Here is an 18,389-nt window from a genome sequence, read left to right as displayed (position 1 = left end):
TTTTAGGGTTGTTAATGAGAGAACCTGTTAGATGTCCCTCATTCATAGGGTTGCCTTAAGTGGGTGGTGGAATGATGGTGATTAACGACAACAAACATGGAGTGTAATGGCTTCTCCATGCTTAATTAAGTGGATATTTGTTGGATTTTCCTTCTAAAAAGAGCATAGTGGAAAACTGTAATGCACAAGGCATGGTTATAAGGAAGAGAGGAAAAAGAGGTGAAAAATATGAATGAAGGGGGGAAAAACACAAGCAGGTGCCCAGCCTTCAAAGTTTGGGCAATCATTTCTTTTGAGAAATACTAGATCCTGTTGGTGCTTTACATGGGTGTAAGTCAAACTGCACCACCACCACACCATACTTTTATTTGCAATATTTTTTCACGACTTTTTTTTTTGCTCAAACCAAGGCAGCTTACATCATTGAAAGATAATATTTAGTCATAGGGTCATAGAACAGTGAAACTGGAAGGCCCTATAAGGCCATCAAGTCCAATCCCCTGCTCGATGCAGGAATACAAATTCTCCATTGTGAAGCTTTTTTTCTCTATTTCACCTCCTTTCACTCACCCGGATGACCTCAAGACCCCAGGGAAGTTCACAGTCCAGTTACAGAGAAGCAGGCAATTTGACCAAAGGAATCAAAAGAGGAGTCAGGCCCTGGGATCATTTTTAGGAAAAATAAAAAGTCCTCCCTTCGATTTGGCATTCTGCTGGCATTTCATTGCTTCTTACAACTCTCCACTGTTCTTTCGCCTTTAATCACTTCCAGCTTTGCATTGCCTCCTTGGAATTCAGCCACCTGTGTAGGATTTCCCCCTAAGGTTTGCAAGGAATTCTGGGGTTTGTAGTTCTGAGCAATATATACATATATATATATAAATAAGAGAGAGAAAGAAAATTTAGAACATATGCTTGACATTATATATTGCACGAAAATAAGCTCATTGTACTGGTGGGGATTGGCTGAGTGACCTCTTTTGTAAGTTCAACGGATTCTGATGGCTCTACTTGGGTGGCCCCTTATTTTGGCAGAAAAAGTGGCAACTAGAGTTGGCTCATTGGAATCAGTGGAACTTAGGGAGCCATTTAGGAGCTTGACAGATTGAATGCAGGTTATCACACAAAGTAGACATTTTAAGCCATTAGGCTGCTTTGTGCTCTTTCATATTTTTAAATTGCAACAAACACAAGTGACAGGTCAAAGCTCAGAATTTAAATGAATAGAAGACAGGAAGGCTAGTGGTAAAAACATGCAACTGAAGACAAAATCAGCTCACAACACGAGAGAAAAGATTCTTCTCTGCCTCTATACGTGGGTTTCTGTGTTGCTCTAAACTACAAATCCCAGAACCCCTTGCAAATCCTAAGGGAAATTCTCGGCTGGTTGCTGGAATTCAAGGATTCAAAGCAAAGCTGAAGGTTATAAAAGGAGGAGAAAAAGTAGAATTGTAGGATGTTTAAATGAAAAGAGCAACGTTGCAATTAGCAACGAGGTTCCAATTAGAAAGAAAGAGAGATTTCCAGGCAAAGAGGGCTACATTTCATGGCTTGCTTCTGCTCTTTTCCCTCTTTCTAAAATCTATCTCACTACATGACTATTTTTGGATGGCTTTCCCCAAATTGGCTGTTTCTCTGTAACTGGATCATAAACTTCTCTGGTCATCTGAGTGAGTAAGTACAAAATATGGAGTTTCACAGAGAGAACAGAGAAGGTGAAACAGGGAAGATGACTCGGCAACAAGAGAAATATTGCCAAAGAGGGACTGTCTCTAATTACCCTATGCTTGCTGTGGTGATAAGAGAGTTCCTGACACAGGGCTGGAGGTATCTTCTGAGACTAATAGTTCCCAACCTTGAGTCTCCAGATGTTCTTGGACTACAACTCCCAGAAATCCTGGGCAGCACAGCTAGTGGCGAAGGCTTCTGGGAGTTTTAGTCCAAGAACATCTGGGGACCCAAGGTTGGGAAACACAGTCTTAGAACAACTGGACAGAATCCTGTTGATAATTTGCAGACAGATCATTAGAGTAGGACCCCCCATATCCATGGGATTGTTATCTGTGGTTTCACTTATCTGTAGTTAGAAAATATTAAAAGAAAACACACACACACTAGAAATATGAATTTTCACAGTGTAGTTACCAGAACTGGCCACTAGAGGGAGGCAGACACCATACAATATATTCTTGTTCTGGATTTTTTCTTTTATCATGCTATGTATGCGTTCACCATTATCCATGGTTTTCCTTATCCACAGGGGGCTTGGAAGCAATCCCCCGTGGATATGGGGTCCTGCTGTATTTGTAAAAAGAAATAGTGACTCTTAGTTTGGACACTGAATGCTTACTTGTGTTCCTTCTCGCTCTTTCCTGTATTCAAAAGTTATTTCCCTTTTAACTATAATCAGTCTTGTATCTTCCAGTTATCTTCAGTGCTGTTTCTAGAATTTTACACACGAGGGATTAGAATCTCCTCAAACTCCCCTTAATTGAGCAAGGAGACCGTCTCCCTCCATGTTTGCTGTTGAAGTTAATTGCCATCAAGTCACTTGTGATGTAAGGCAAGCTGATGGGACAATATGTCCCCTTATGAGCAGCCCAGCTCAGCTCTTGAAAACTCAAGATTGCGCCTTCCTTTTTTTGAGTCCACCCGTCTCGTATTTAGTCTTCCTCTTTTCCATACTTAGCAGGGGAGAATTTGAATAACAGAACGAGGACAGCAGCCAAGTGGGGGCAGAGAGTTATCTTCTTGTGATGTGCCATTTAGATCGTTTAATGTTTTGCTCCTCAAATTTTCCAAGAATTTCCGGGCCAGAATTCCCACACCTTCAGATACCTTTACTTTCCTCGCCTGTCATACGGCTTAGTCCACTGAGGGTGAATTTTCCTGCAAAAATGCTTCTGGGACATTGTAGTATCCTGTCCTTTAGGGTCCCTCCCAAAGAACTACAATGCCCAAGAAGCATGAGAGCAGGAAATGGTCCTTGACCGCAGTCTCCTAGGACTCTGACCTGTTATAAATAGAGATGGGGGTATTCGTATTCATGGTGATGAAGGCTTCTGGGAATTGCAGTCCAAAAACCCCCGGGTTACTCAGGGTTCTGGCATCCCTGTTTCTGACAACATAGGCCATAAGTTACCTCATGTAAACATAGCACACAACCAAGACCCAATAAATATTTAGAACCTTCTGCTTATAGAACTGATATTTCATTCAATGTTTCACTCTGTTTCCAGATGTCTGACAAAGTGGATGAGTCCACAAAAGCTCACAATAAAATGTTGCAGTTGGTCTTTAAAGTGCCACATTTCCCCCCCCTTTTCTTATGTTTCTGTTGCTTTTGCCTGAAATGCTTGCACATCCTAACCCGTCTGCCTCTCCCAAGATTTCCCTTGGACCACTGAGTCGCCATTTCACTACACACTACACACAAAAGACCAGCTAATGACACCCATCAATCACAGTGACAGATAATCTCTTCAACTTAGCACAACAATACACCCACAACTAAGACACACTAATCACCCATCTACAGAAAAGACAAAAGCCATAAATACTGCACTCCCAAGCCAACTACACCAGAGCACAGAGTGCTGTCCTCTGAAGATGCTGGCCACAGAGACTGGCAAAACGTTAGGAAGAACAAGCTTCAGAACACGGCCAAAGAGCCCAAAAAACCCACAACAACCATTAGTCTCCATTTTGTTCTGAACTACGCTTCCCAGAAGACCTTGCAAAGTCAAGTGCAAATCCTGGGCAGCTGGCTCAATTTGAAGGAGGAAGACCAAACCTGGGAGTGATCAAAGGGGAAAGGAAAGAGCAGAGTTGCAATTAGCAAGGAGAGGCCAGCAGAAAGAAACAGAGGCTTTCAGGAAAGGAGGGCCAAATCGGGATTTTTTGCTTGTGTTCTCCACCCCCTCTGAGAAACTATCCCACTTTGATTCCCTTTCCCAAACAGTTTGCTTCTGTGTGAACTTTCCTGTGCAGGTGAGTAAGAGGAGAAGAAAACGTGAGGCTTCTCAGAAAAAAGAGAAGGTGAAACAGAGGAAAAAAAAAACATGAAGCACTGGGGGGGATGTTGTCAAACAGAGACTGCCTTTATTTACCAGGTGCCTGATATGGAGATATCTCGCAACGTTGTCTTCACAGATATATGAGAAAGATGATGTTGATGATTTACAGACATTCTGGCCAGTAATTAAAAAAAAAGAAGAAATGGTGACTGTCATTTTAAAGGCTGAACACCTGCTTGTGTTCATTCTCCCTTTTTCTAATTTATAAATGAAGGTTTAGAATGCAGCTTCAGAAGACTAGGTTGTCTTACAGGTGAGGGAAATACAGGTATCTCAAGGTGAGAGTCTGTACCCTGAGACTATCAGACTTCTGGGCGGTGGGGGAAGAATCTTAAGAGTGCTCTGGGGGTTGAAGTCCAAAAAATTAACCAAGACTAGGTTCAGGAACAGGATTGGACTCCTAAAAGGATTCTCCTCTGTTGTCCCAGGTGGCTCATGAGGGCAAACGCTTGGCGCAAACCTGGAAGGCCAGGAACTCTTCTTGAGGGTGAGCAGAAGCAGCTGGAGGCCCCAGAGGCCCCAGAAGATGATGATGGAGAAGAAGCTCCTGCTCTCCCCTCAGGCATATCTCAGGCTTCTCAAAATCTTCAGGGGATGGATTCTTTTCTACAGAGCAATCGGGAAGCCTTTCATCCTTGGCGTTGGGACAAAGGTATTCTGTTTCCCTCAGCATCTTAATCATTGTATACGTTTGTCTTGATTACCCTTCATCACTTCTCTGTTTTATAATAACTTTATGTGTAACTTCTGATTCGTTATTATTTTGAATCACAACACCCCTTTCCCAGATGTAGTGTACTCAGAGACGGTTTACCCTTTCCCTTTTTCGTTTGGACACGTAAATCAACTCCTTATTGTTTTCATGCCTCTTGTGTACGGAGTGGGAAGCAAAATGGAACAGGAGATGGTCACGAATTGTTTTTGTTCAATTGTTCAGTGATCTCTCTGGTACAGTAGCTGATCCATTGTATTCAGAACACTTAAATAACACTTAGTAAAAAATACCTTCATGATGTTTGTTTAAAAGTCCTTTTCTTCTACGGTACCATATTTTTTGCTCCATAAGACGCAGTCCCCCCCCCCCAAAAAGTGGAGGGAAAACTGTGTAAGTATTCGCGGGGGTGGGCAGTATTCGCTTATGGAGCAAATACTGCCCACCCCTGCCCCATAGCTGCCTTCCCAGGCCTCAGAAGGCCCCACCCCACCCTCACTGACACCCTTGGAGGATTCCCCGGCTTACAAAGCACCAGGCACCCGGACGCTTCTCCTTCCTCCTGCTGCTGCATGCCCCATACACAGACCTCTTTTGACCTGCGCGCCCCGACCAGGGTGTTTGGTGGTGCTTACTCATGAATACACCCGTGCCTCCTGTGGTGCTTACTTGTGAGTAGACCCGTGCCATTGGCAGCCCTTACTCATGAGTAGACCAGCTCCTTTGTCAGCCATTACTCATGAGTAAACCCACACCTTTGGCCCCACCCCACCTTCCCCGACACCCTCTTACCTTAATCGCCGCTGCTAAGGTCTTTTGGCCTCAGACCCATGCATGTAGAAATGGAGACTGCCTGCCATCTTTGCAAAGGGCAGCCTGGATTCCCGTAAGGCAGGCTAAGGGAATCCAGGCTGCGCTTTGCAAATATGGCAGCTGTCGCTTCCCTACCCTAAATGAAGCTGCAGCTGCCATCTTTGCAAAGGGCAGCCAGTCTCCATATCTACATGTGTGGCTCCGAGGCCAGGAGATTAAGATTATGGTGGCGGGGGATCCCCGCGGTTCCTTCTGAGGCCTCTGGAGGCTTGGGAAGGCAGCGATGGTGGTGGCGGGGGGACCCCCAGGAGGCTTCGGACTGGTAAGGTGCTGCTTTTTACTTTTTTTAAAAAAATGTTCTGGATGGTTTTTGGAGGGTAGGTTTGGGCTGGGGGAGTATGTTTCTATGTTGCTTTTTTTGGTGAGTTTTTTTTTGCAGTCCCAGCATGTGACTTGCACTGTTTATTTACTGACTTGCCCACCCCTGATACAGAGGAATATTTTTTCCTGTTTTCCTCTTTTAAAAATTATGTGCGTCTTATAGTCAGGTGTGTCTTATGGAGCGAAAAATACGGTAATTTGGGGGTGATTTCTATACCTCCCTATAATTGTTTTAACGCTCTTGAACAGAAAAGGTAACAAATTCTGAGAGAAGCTTACAAAGTCTCAAGCAGGGACCGAGCCCTTAAACTCTAGATCCACACTCCACTCACTGGATCTTTCCATCCGGCTATATCTGGTTTAGAAAAACTCATTGTTCATTCAGGTCCACCTAAAACTTTTAGACTGGAAAATTGATTCCTCAAAATCCTTTCACTTCTCTAGGTTAAGAAGATTAAACCCAAGTCATGAGTGATTGCATTGTACTGTTTTCTCAGCACAGAAAGGAAGGCAGCAGGAAATTGTCTTAGATATTTGACATACTAAATGGCAAAATCCTCTAATTACCATGAATTCGGTCCTTCCAGCAGATGATGGACACGAGAAGGAAGGAAGACTTCATGGGACATCCCCAGAAAGAGTGGAGGATGAAAACAAGAATGGTGGGATCAGAGATGAATCAGAAAGGCAGAGGAAAAACAAGCCTCACCCTTATCTGACAAGAGTTGTCTGTCAAGAAGACGAGGAAAAGAGAAGAAACAGGCGTCTCAATGTCCTTCAGAGCTCTGAGTTTGGGCTAAGGAGTCCTCTGAGGAAAAGCCCAGTGAAATGTCCAACATGCCACTCAGAGGAAAGTCTGTGTCGCTGTTTGGAGCATGGGGAGAGTTCCAGAAGGAGCCCAGAGAATCCAGGATTTCCCACAGGAGAGAAATCTTATGAAGACTCCGGGTCTGAAAGATGCTCAGCTCTTCAAGTCACTCAGCCTGTGGACTCAGAAGGAAAATTGTATAAGTGTGAAAAATGTGGCAAAAGCTTCAAGGGAAGTTCTGGACTTAAGCAGCATCAGGGAATGCACACTGAGTGTCCCCACAAATGTCTTGAATGTGGAAAGGGCTTCATGTGGCATTCACATCTCAGAGAACATCAACGAATTCATACAGGAGAGAAACCCTTTCCCTGTGAAGAATGTGGGAAGAGGTTCACCAAACGATCAAGCCTTGTAGAACATCAACGAATTCACTCAGGGGAAAAACCGTATGCATGCAATGAATGTGGGAAATGCTTCACTTTTCTCTCATCTTTGAGAGCACATCAGCGCTCACATTCAGGGGAGAAACCCTAACAATGTAATATATGTGGCAAACAGTTCAGCTCCTGTTCAGACCTCACCATTCATCAATGAATTCATTCAGGGGGAAAACTTTATACATGCAAAGAATGTGGGAAGAGTTTCAGTGATCCGTCATCTTTCAAAGTACATCAGCGCCGTCATTCAGGGGAGAAACCGTATCAGTGTGAAGAATGTGGGAAAAGCTTCTACCTGAGCCAAGATCTTAGAGCACATCAGAAAATTCATACAGGAGAGAAACCCTATAAATGCGAAGAATGTGGGAAAATGTTCTCCCAACACTCTAACCTCAGAGTACACCAACGAAGTCACTCCGGAGAAAAACCGTATGCATGCGATCAATGTTGGAAACGTTTCATGCGTCTCTGCAATTTAACCATACATCAGCGCTCACATTCAGGGGAGAACCCTAACATTGTGAAGAATGTGGGATAAGCTTCACAGCTGAGTCACCCTTCACAGAACATCAGCAACTTCATACTGGAGAGAAACCACATAAATGTGAGGAATATGGGGAAAGATTACTCTAGTTGTTCAATCTGGGAGAACACAAGAAAATTCACTCCGGAGAGAATGTGGGGAAAATATTGCTTGCAGAGCCCAGAACATCACACATCAGCATATGCACAGAAAGTGGAAAGTCTGAAGATTCTGCAAAATGACCTTAAACATCTCAAATGCCATCTGAATATCTCTCCTGGGAAGAAAACATTCAGAGATTCAAGGGACAGTGAGAGCTTTACTGTTGACGTAAGCCTTTGTGGACCTACGAAGGCACTTTGGAAAGAAATGTTACATTGGCTTTGAATGTGGAAATTCTTTGGAGGAAATGTTCTCTTCCTCCCAAGGTTCACAAACCCCGCATTCCTGAGCTCAAGCTACATCAGGAAGGAGACGGTCAACTGGGGCAATGCTCTGGTTCAACATCTGGATGTCGGAAGAGAGTGACATAGACTGGATGTGATGTGTGGATCTCCCTGCCTCGTGTTCTGTGATTCTTTGTCTGCACCAATTGCGTCTTTTACTTCCATGGTTTTATCCTGATTTTAACTTCACCGTTTTATGAAAATTGCCATGAAACCAATAAACGATATGATTCCAACTACGTCTTTTTAGACTACATGAAATAGAGAAATAGGAATCCTGACTGTGTGAGTGTGGAAATGCTGAGCCTCTTTACAGGAGAGCTGCTGACACAGTGTTTAAGTTATGTGTGTCAAGCGGCATCCAAGTTACAACAACCCTAACAGAGTTTTTAACTATGTGTTAAAGGAGTGGTTTTACTAGTGCCAAGCATCATTGTTTCTCTGTGACCGGGGGGGGGGGGGATTCAAAATCTGGTTTCCCAAGACCTAACCCCCCCTTACCCCTCCAAACCCCCCCCCCTTAGAAAGGATGGAGGGTGTCTTGTTCATGCTCAAATGATCCAACCTTTATTAATGGCTTTGGTAACTTGTCTTCTACTTCAAACCGTTCTAACTCGGAGTCAAAGGGCAAAAACATAAAAAGTTGTATCATCCTGGGGTACCTTACGACGAGTCATTTCGGTGGACATTTTGGTTCTCTGGACAGGTTTATGGAGGAGATGGGTATTGGCCCGTACATAAGGAATCAGAGCCTGGATGTTGAGCCCAGTTTTCCTCGGCATCTCTTCCTCTCAACTCATCCCCTTTCCTCCTGTGGTTGAGGTTCCCCTCTGGATCGTCTCCTGGATGGGATTCCAGGAGTCCTCTCTTCTCCCTCTACCCCCTTCACTGGTCTTCCCCAGTAATTTCCACAATTATCATTCTTTCTGTTCCTTTACTTCCCTTACTGTCACATTTTCTCCTTTTTGTGAGTCTCCTTTCTCCTCTGTCAGCTCTTTCCCCTTTCTCTACTCCGCCCCCCCATTTTAATTTCTTTCTCCATGGCTGGTCCATCCTCTGCTGAATATTGCTTTTCTCCTGGGCAGACAGAGATGCTCGGGGGAGTCTATTTCCCTCCTTTCCTTCACCCGTATCTATAAGTGGAGGTTATAATGCCCTCAGTTTCTGAAGGATGAAGGGGATGACATGTCGATGGGAAGGTACTTGTGAAGGCCAGGAGGACGAGAGGGTGCCTTCTCCTCCAGAGAACAAGGATGTAAAGGGCAAGGAAAGGGAGAGGGAGGTGTTAAGGCCAAGGGGTGACAAAGAAAGGGTTAAGATAGAGGTCTACCTTACTGAAGAAGGGAAGGGAAAGGAGGAGGAGCAAATGATCGAGGTATGGGAAGAGGATATAAAAGTGGGAACAGGTGCGCGGGACTTTTAGATCGAGACCAATAAGAGAGGAAAGGAGGAGAAGAGGAGCGATCATGTCAGCGACCTATTAAAAGACTTCCCAAATCTTAAGGCGGGGGGCTTGTTGCCGGATCCATTCCCTGATAGAGAAGGAGTGACCATGAAAGAGACATCTGAATGGACGGTGGTGGTTTTCCTGAGGGGGCAAGGTCCCTGGAAGAAGGTGGTACACCCAGCTCCCTCTTTCAACAAGTCACCCCCAGAGGGGGATTGGGCCCGCCACCCATGTTGTGGCACCATATGCGCGGTGAGGAGCGCCCTGTTGAGGAAGCCCACAGACAAAGAGCGCTTTGGCCCGGCACCCCAATACTGAGAAAGGACGTTGGTTTTGATAGTGTTGTACATTTTGATAGACGGTTGAACGATTGGGATCCGTTTATTCCCACCGAAGTTGTTATCGATACCCCTTTGTTAAATATGAATAAAAATAGGAATGGTTTGAATGATTCGCCTGCTTCAATTTCCATGCCAATTTCGGGACCGTCTAAGACAGTAGACCTTCAAAGAACCTTTTGACAGTACTCCTCCACGTCCCTTTTCTCACACCCACAAAGAGTTTCATACATTTTTTAAAAGTGGGGCAATGTTCTGTCAGGGGAGAGTGGAGAGTCCGTGATCCTGTGAAAAGTATAATGATTTGACATGTGGTTTGCACTCTTGCCCAGAAAGTGGTCTGGGATAATAAGATATCCAAGGGAACACTAGCAGTGATTGAACAGTGAACGGAAATTTCAAATTGACCTGGGACAGCCCGCCTCCCTATTTCCACAAAGATTGAGCCTTAAGAGGTTGGTGTACAGGTTATATAGTTGACTGCACCCAGGTGACCAAGTGTCTGGACATGTTCAGGGCACGGCATGTAGGAAATTACTTAAGACAGTTAATTGCCTGGCACCTTGTTAGACACAATTAACCATAGCAAGTTCCACAAACCTTCCTTGAACCCAACAGTATTCAAGCAGATGCGTTGTTATTAAACGGCGTTTCCTAGTTTCAGCGTGCCCTCCTCTATGGAAGTTTGTCAGAGCCTGAGAACCCCAAAGGCCCCCCTTTGTTTTCAAACATCTTTTCTCCAAATAATTCAAAGGAATTTTTAATCAACTCACACCCCTCGGGAAGCCACTGCCGCTTCCACTGAGTTTGTGGTTCTCAAAACCTAACCTCCACTTTCCGCTCACATTTAACCATGCAAGGAATGGTCCAGATTTTGTGATGCTTCTCAGCTTGCCTACAAGTGACTTAATCACAGGTCAGGATCCCACATAGAAATACAGATAATAATGCAAACAAGGCAGGATCATGGCTGGAAGAAAAGGGGAGAAGCGGGAGGTTTGTAGCTCCATATTTGGTGTAGGATGTGGAAGGATTTTAGGAATCTTTTCACCAAAGCTCAGTGTGTAAAGCTCTGGCGGTGGAACTCATTGCCACTGTGTTAGAATCAACGGTGATGAGAACTGGTCCTTTGGTGTTTTTCTGCAGGGAATGAATGCAATGGATTTAAAATGTTCAACCCTGCAGCCAGGTTACTTTTTCCAGCCCGCATTAAATAGCAATGAAACAAACTCTTTCAACAAAGAAAAACTCTGCATGAACACGAGGAAAGCACACCTGTCCATACGCTGGGCCACCCTCCCTTCCCTGAGTCCTTTCATGCCACCCCTCTATTTTGGGCGGAGGGATATATTCCAACCAGCTTCACCCCTTAGAAAAAGACTCAGCCAGTATATGTAGAAGTAAAAAAAAATTAGAAGGAATAAAGATGAGAAGTTTATTCATAAAGACGTTGTTGTTTAGTCATGTCCACCTCTTTGTGACCCCACGGACCAGAGCACAACAGGCCATCCTGTCTTCCACTGCCTCCCGGAAGTGGGAGGTGCGGAGACCTCATGGGCTTTCCGCTGCACCGTTTCCCATTTGGGTTAGGAAGCACCCTTGTGGTTGCGTTGCACTGGGCTGCATGCTGCTTGTGGGCCACGGGTTGGAGAAGCCTGCTCTACTCTCTTCCCTGGTCTTCCTTTCATGTTCTGTGTGGTGGTGTTCTCTTTTTCTCTCCCCCAAATAGAGGGTTTTCTAGGAGTTTGATGTTTCCCTGCTTCTTCTTGGGGGACCTCAACCTGGACCATCTCCCTCGTCCATGGATCCTCTTTGGTGATCACAGAATCATGAAGTTGAAAGAGCCCTCTAAGGCCACCAATTCCGACTCGTTAATCTGTGCAGGAATACAAACCAGAGGATATCTGCCAGCTGGTTGTCTAAACCTCTCAGTGTGGGAGCACTTCCCACCTTTTGAGGTCATTGGTTCCATTGCTCTACTTCTGCAACAATTAGAATCTTTTTCATGGTATTCAACCAAAAATTGGTTTCCTGTAACTTTAGCCCATTGTTGATGTCCTGCGTTCTGGGATCCATTCTCACCCAGTAATTCAGGTTCTTTCTCTTCTACTTCTCACTCCTCTTCGACAATTATCTTTCTGTTCCTTTATATTCCTTCCTGTCGCCTTCTCTCCTTTTTTCTGTGTCTCCTTTCTCCTCTGCCAGCTCTTTCCCCTTTAACTACGTCCCCCATTTTAATGTCCTTCTCCATGGCTGGCCCATCCTCTGCTGAAGATTGCTGTTCTCCTGGGCTGACAGGGATGTTCAGGTGAATCAATTTCCCCCCTTTCCTTCACCTGTATCTAGAAGTGAACCAGAGGTTATAAATCCTCCAGTTTCTGAAGGATGAAGGGGGTGACATGTCGATGGGAGGGTTCTCCTCCACGTCCCTTCTCTCACACCCACACAGACCTTCATACGTCCCCAACCATTTCTTCCGTCTTCATGGAGAGTCATGCTGTCCCACCTGGAGGCTTTTGCTATAAATGCAGTGACTCCGGAGATGCAGCGCCCAACGCCTCCCGTCTACGGTGCTTTCTTGATCTGAAGCCATTCACCTCCAAAACCTACACTTTTTGCACTGCACCCGCAAGCGTAACTGACAATATCTTGGTATGATGTGTGTGTACCTGTATATCGGTGTCTAAAAAGTCCTGTTGCTTCTGAAGTGTTCATCTCGAATTTCATCACAGTACCTAATGCTCTGCCCATACAGTTGGCTCAGCCTTCCCAAATGTGAGCTTCTCTTGTCTCTTCCCCGATCCATAGTTTGTAGGAAACTTTTCCTGTGAAGTGCTATGTGAGGCAAGCAGTGCCATTTCACGGGCTGTTCTATCAGGTCTATTTTACCTCACAAAGGCGGTTTTTAGTAAGTGGGGGAGGAAGAAGGCAATGTTCTGACAGAGGAGAGTGGAGAGTGCTGGGATCCTTTGAGAATTACATTGACTATAGTTTTGCCAATGCGTTTATCCAGCTCGACATCCAGGGAGAGGGTGTCAGAGATAGTTGAGCCAGTCCTAGAATGAGCTGGAATATTCAGCATGTATACATTACTGAAACAGCAACGTCTATGTTGGCTTGCGAACGTCGTGAGAATGGCTGATGGTCGGATTCCAAAGGATCTTCCGTATGGAGAATTAGTGCAGGGAAATCGCCCCGGGGGAGACCACAGCTGCGATACAAGGACGTCTGCAAGCGGGACCTGAAGGCCTTAGGAATAGACCTCAACAGATGGGAAACCCTGACAACTGATCGTTCAGCCTGGAGGCAGGCAGTGCATCACGGCCTCTCCCAATTTGAAGAGACCCTTGTCCAGCAGGCCGAGGCAAAGAGGAAGTCCTGAAACCAGTAAAATCAGGGAGCTGGACAGGGGACAGATTGGATTTGTCTCCAGTGTGGAAGAGATTGTCCCTCTCGAATTGGCCTCTTCAGCCACACTAAACGTTGTTCCACGTCCTCCATACAGAGCACGTCACCATAGTCTTTCGAGACTGAAGGATGCCTATACTAGACTATAGTTTGCCCTCCTGCCCAGAAAGTGGTGTGGGATAATTAAACAATCCAAGCAAACAACACCAGCAATTGAATAGTGATTGGAAATTTCAAATAGATCTGGGACAGCCCGCTCTCTAGTTCCACGAAGATTCATCCTTTACATGGGTGTTGATATACGGGTTATATATTACACTGTAACCGGGTGACAACGTGTCTGGACATATTCAGGACATTTGCCAGGGCAAATTCAAGAAACTACTGAACTACCTGACATGTTGTTCGACATAATTAAACATAGCAAGTTGCACAAACCTTGAACCCTGATAGGCTGATGCGTTGTTATTAAACGGCGTTTCCTACATTCAGCGTGCCCTGCTCTATGGAAGGAGATCGGAGCCTGATAACTCCAAAGGCCCTCCTTTGTTTTCAAACATCTTTTCTCCAAATAATTCAAAGGAATTTTTTTATCAACTCACACCCCTTAGGAACCCACTGCCGCTTCCACCGGCTTTCTCTAAAACGGTTTTGTGGTGGTGAAAACCTAACCTCCACTTTCCTCTCACTTTTAACCATGCAAGGAATGGTCCAGATTTTATGATGTTTCTCAGCTTGCCTCCAAGTGACCTAATCAGAGGCCAGGATCCCTCACACAAACATCGATAGGAATGCAAAAAAGGCAGGATTATGGCTGGAAGAAAAAGGGAAGAGAAGGGAGGTTTGTAGCTCCATATTCAGTGTAGGGTGTGAAAGGATTTTAGAAATCTTTTTCACCAAAGCTACGTGTGTAAAGCTCTGGCGGTGGAACTCATTGCCACAGTGGCAGAATCAGAGGTGATGAGAATCAGATCTTTGCTCTCCTTCCTCATGGAACAAATTCATTGGATTTAATATGTTGAACCCAGAAGACAGGTTACATTTTATTGCCCCCATGCAATGGCAATTGACACAAATGCTTTCAACACAGAAAAAACTCTCCATGAACTTGAGGAAATCGCGCCTTTTATAAAGCTGGGCCACCCTCCGTTCCTGGGGTCTTTTCGTGCCACCCCTCTTTACTGGGGGGAGGGAAATATTTCAACCCCTAGAAGCAGAGTCAGCCAATACATGTAGAAGATAAAAAAAATTTTAGAAGCAAGAGAAATGAACAGGTTTATCATTAACACATGAAATTTAATAGAAAATAGCCCCAAACTAGAGTTTTTCTTTCTTTCTTTTGTTTGTTTTTAGAGCAGAGGTTGCCCCCCTTGGGTAACCCAGGTATTCTTGGACTACAACTCCCAGAAACCCCAGCCAGCACAGCTGGTGCTGAAGGCTTCTGGGAACTGTAGTACCAAAACACCTGAGTTGCCCAAGATTGGGAACCACTGTTTTTTGACAACAACATAAGCCATAAATTACTCCGTGTGAACATAGCACACAACCAAAAGCCAATGAATATTTAGAATGTTCTGCCTATAGAAAAGATATTACTTTTGCCTGATAATTTTGGACATCTTAACCTGGCTGTTTTTCCAGGATTTCCCCTGGACCACAGTGCCTGAGTCTCTGTTTTGTTCTGAACTACACATCCCAGAAGACCTTGAAAAATCAAGGGGAAATCCTGGGCAGCTGGCTCAATTTGAAGGAGGAAGCCCAAACCTGGGAGTGATCAAAGGGGAAAGGAAAGAGCAGAGCTGTAATTAGCAATGAGAGGCCAGCAGAAAGAATCAGGGATTGAAGGGGAAAGAGGCAAGATCTGGCTGTTCTTTTTCCTGTTCTTTTCCCCATCAGATAAACGGTCCCACTGCTTTATTACTCTTTTTCATTCTTTTCACACAAACAGGCTGGGTCTCTGTACCTGGTTTGCAAACTTTCCTGGACTGTGGAGGTCACCTGGTGAGTAAGAGGAAAAGAACACAAGAGGCTTCTCCAAACGAAGAGAAGATGAAACAGAGAAGATGACTTTGCACCGGAGGAATGTAACCCATAGATAGATAGATAGATAGATAGATAGATAGATAGATAGAGAGAGAGAGAGAGAGAGAGAGAGAGAGAGAGAGAGAGAGAGAGAGAGAGAGAGAGAGAGAGAGAGAGAGAGAGAGGGAGGGACGGAGGGAGGGAGGGAGGGAGGGAGGGAGGGAGGGAGGGAGGGAGGGAGGGGGTCTTGATGTGGCCATCTGGAGAGGTCTTGCAAGAGTGTCTTCAGAGACGATGTAGATGATTTATAGACATTCTGGACAGTAATTTTTTTTTAAAAAAAAAGAAATGGTGAACGTCATTTTAAAGGCTGAACACTCACTTGTGCTCCTCTACAGAGTCCATCTATCTTGTATTTGGTTGTCCTCCCGGTTTTCCAGGAAAACCATTGAAATCTTCTCCTAGAAATTGAACTGAATCCCGAAACCAACAGAATCAGGGAGCTGGACAGGGGACAGATTGTATCTGTCGTCAGTGTGGAAGGGATGGTCACTCTCGAACTGGCCTTCTCAGCCACACTAGACGCTGTTCCAAGTTCTCCATACAGAGCATGCTACCATAGTCTCTCGAGACTGAAGGTTGCCTGCACAATTGAATTGTGGAGCACAGAAATCTATCATCTGGGATAGATGCTGTTTGGCTTATTTGGACTCCAACTCCCTGAATTCTTTTAAGATTCCCAGGGTGCGAAGAAGGTGGGAAAATGTTCTCGCAACACTCTAACCTCACAGTACACCAATGAAGTCACTCCGGAAAAAACCTGTATGCATGCAATGAATGTGGGAAATGTTTCACGCGTCTCTGTAATTTAACCATACATCAGCGCTCACATTCATGGAATAATCCATATTGTTGTGAAGAATGTGGGATAAGCTTCACAGTTGAGTTACCCTTCACAGCACATCAACAACTTCATACTGGAGAGAAACCACATAAATGTGAGGAATGTGGGGAAATATTTCTCTGGTTGTTCAATCTGAGAGAACACAAGAAAATTCACTCCAGTGAGAACCTGTAAAATGGAGAGAATGTGGCGCAAATCTTGCTGGCAGAGCCCAGAGCTTCACACATCAGCTTATGCACAGAGAGTAGAAAGTTCGAAGATTATGCAAAAAGACCTTAAACTTCTCAAAAACCATCTGAATATCTCTCCTGGGAAGAAAACATTTGGAGATGCATAGGACAGTGAGAGTTCTACTGTTGACTTAAGCCTTTGTGGACCTACGAAGGCACTTTGAAAAGAAACGTTATGGTGGCTTTGAATGTGGAAATCCTTTGGAGGAAATGTTCTCTTCCTGCGAAGGTTCACAAACCCCACATTCCTGAGCACATTCTACAGCAAGAAGTAGACGGTCAACTGGGGTAATGCTCTGGTTCAACGTCTGTATGTCGGAAGACAGTGACAAAGACTGGATGTAATGTGTGGATCTCCCTGCCTCGTGCTCTGTGATTCTTTGTTTGCACCAATTGCATCTTTTACTTCAATGGTTTTATCACGATTTTAACTTTATCATTTTATGAAAATTGCCATGAAACCAATAAATGATCTGATTCCAACTAAGTCTTTTTAGACTACATGAAATATAGAAATAGGAATCCTAACTGCCTCATTTTGCAAATATTGAGCCTCTTTACAAGAGAGCTGCTGACACAATTTGGAAGTTATGTGTTTCAAGTTGCTTCCAAGTTGTTGTTGTTGTTTAGTCATTAATTTGTGTCTGACTCTTCATAACCCCATGGACCAGAACATGCCAGGCCCTCCTGTCTTCCACTGCCTCCCAAAGTTTGGTCAAATTCATGTTTGTAGCTTCAATTACACTGTCCAACCATCTCGTCCTCTGATGTCCCCTTCTCCTCTTGCCTTCACATTTCCCAACATCAGGCTCTTTTCCAGGGAGTTTTCTCTTCTCATTAGATGGCCAAAGTATTAGAGCCTCAGCTTCAGGATCTGTCCTTCCAGTGAGCACTCAGGGTTGGTTTCTTTCAGAATGGATAGATTTGTTCTCCTTGCAGTCCAGGGGACTCTCAAGAGCCTCCTCCAGCACCACAATTCAAAGGCATCAATTCTTCGGCGGTCAGCCTTCTTTAGGGTCCAGTTCTCGCTTCCATACATCACGACAGGAAAAACCTGTAGGAACCTTTTCTAGTGAAGTGCTGTGTGTGGCAAGCAGTGCCAGTTCATGAGCTGTTCTATGAAGTCACTGCTATTTTACCTCATAAAGACGTTTTTTAAAAGTGGGGGAGGAAGAAGGCAATGTTCTGACAGAGGAGAGTGGACAGTCCGGGATCCTGTTGAGAATTACATTGACTAGACATGTGGTTTGCACTCGTGCCCAGAAAATGGTGTGGGATAATTAAACAACAGAACAATACTTGTGATTGAGCAGTGAAATGAAATTTCAAATAGACGTGGGAGAACTGCCCTGTCTAGTTCCCTGAAGATTGATCCTTTACATGGGTGTTGGTATACATGTTATATAATTGACTGCAACCTGGTGACAAGGTGTCCAGACAGGTTCAGGGCATTTGCCAGGGCATGTAGGCAATTACTCAAGATGGTTAATTGCCTGGCACCTTGTTAGACACAATTAACAATGGCAAGTTGCACAAACCTTCCTTAAAGCTTGATAGGATTCTAGCTGATGCGTTGTTATTAAACGGTGTTTCCTACTTTCAGCATGCCCTCCTCTATAGAAGGAGGTTGGAGCCTGAGAACTCCAAACAACTCCTTTGTTTTCAAACATCTTTTCTCCAAATAATTCAAAGGAAGTTTTTTAATCAATTCACACCCCTCAGGAACCACACTGCCGCTTCCACCGGGTTTCTCTAAAACCGCTTTGTGGTTCTCAAAACCTAACCTCCACTTTCCGCCCACATTTAACCATGCAAGGAATGGTCCGGATTTTATGATGTTTCTC

At 44.7% G+C, this 18,389-nt stretch overlaps 1 non-coding gene across 1 annotated transcript in view; it reads left to right on the top strand.

Annotated features, from left to right (window-relative positions):
- Positions 1–18,389, top strand: part of LOC110069985 (uncharacterized) — a 48,753-nt gene that overhangs the window by 24,589 nt on the left and 5,775 nt on the right. The window contains exon 7 of the transcript XR_013542621.1: positions 7,040–7,673. This is a non-coding gene — a transcript (uncharacterized LOC110069985). The remainder of the gene's footprint in view (positions 1–7,039; positions 7,674–18,389) is intronic.

The sequence above is a fragment of the Pogona vitticeps genome, chromosome 2 (genome assembly GCF_051106095.1).
Source record: "Pogona vitticeps strain Pit_001003342236 chromosome 2, PviZW2.1, whole genome shotgun sequence".
In the NCBI taxonomy this organism is placed as follows: domain Eukaryota; kingdom Metazoa; phylum Chordata; class Lepidosauria; order Squamata; family Agamidae; genus Pogona; species Pogona vitticeps.
The sequence above is the reverse complement of the archived record's forward strand: the minus strand, read 5'-3'. Positions and strand labels throughout refer to the sequence as shown.